We start from the raw sequence: 753 nt of genomic DNA on the forward strand, positions 1-753 counted from the left end.
CCATTTTAGTGAAAAATAGAGAGGACAACTCACTAAACAACTTTATGCGGTTTTAGGTCTTTGCTTTTTACACAAGATACATATATCTTTCAAACCCAAGTAGGAAAGAAAGATCTTTGCTAAGAGCTTAAAACTCAACTTTGAGAAGCGCTTTCTGTAATAAGCATTGAGTTATTGCAATTGGTAGCAAAACTAATTGCAGACACTATTAATGATAATCAAAAGAATTAGAGCCTGGTTTTGACATGCATGGTTTTAATCATGACCATACTTCTGGAACTCCCACTCGCTGTTATCCAAAGGACAGACCTGACGAGTCTTGAGGCATCAACTAATGCAGTGGAAGTGGAAGGCATGGTTGCAAGTTCCCAAGCCACCATACATTCTTCGTTGGTCACAGTTTTCTGGTTGGCTTGGCACTCTATGCACAGGTGCATTATATGGTTCCTGCAGATGGCGCAGTTATCCACCACAAAATCCCACGCCCACATACTTACTGCCTTCCACTTCTTCAGCTCAAATCGCTTGTGCACTTCTTGCTTCCAGAACAAGCACCTGCACCACCGCTCGCTCCCACCCCCATTGGAACCATCGTCACGTCGGAGTCCAATGGATTAGTTGTAATAAGCAGGAAATATGGCTTTGTTTCTGTTTGTAAGAACAAGGAGACTTGCACGTCCTCTTGCAAATTTCGAATGAAAAATATACAATGCTAGGTGTCGGCTCTTTTATATAGACCACGCACTAACTCAT

At 42.1% G+C, this 753-nt stretch overlaps 1 pseudogene; it reads right to left on the reverse strand.

Moving 5' to 3' along the window:
- Positions 1–255: 255 nt before the first annotated feature.
- Positions 256–753, reverse strand: LOC112184832 (annotated as a pseudogene).

This window comes from Rosa chinensis, chromosome 2 (assembly GCF_002994745.2).
Source record: "Rosa chinensis cultivar Old Blush chromosome 2, RchiOBHm-V2, whole genome shotgun sequence".
Lineage (NCBI taxonomy): Eukaryota > Viridiplantae > Streptophyta > Magnoliopsida > Rosales > Rosaceae > Rosa > Rosa chinensis.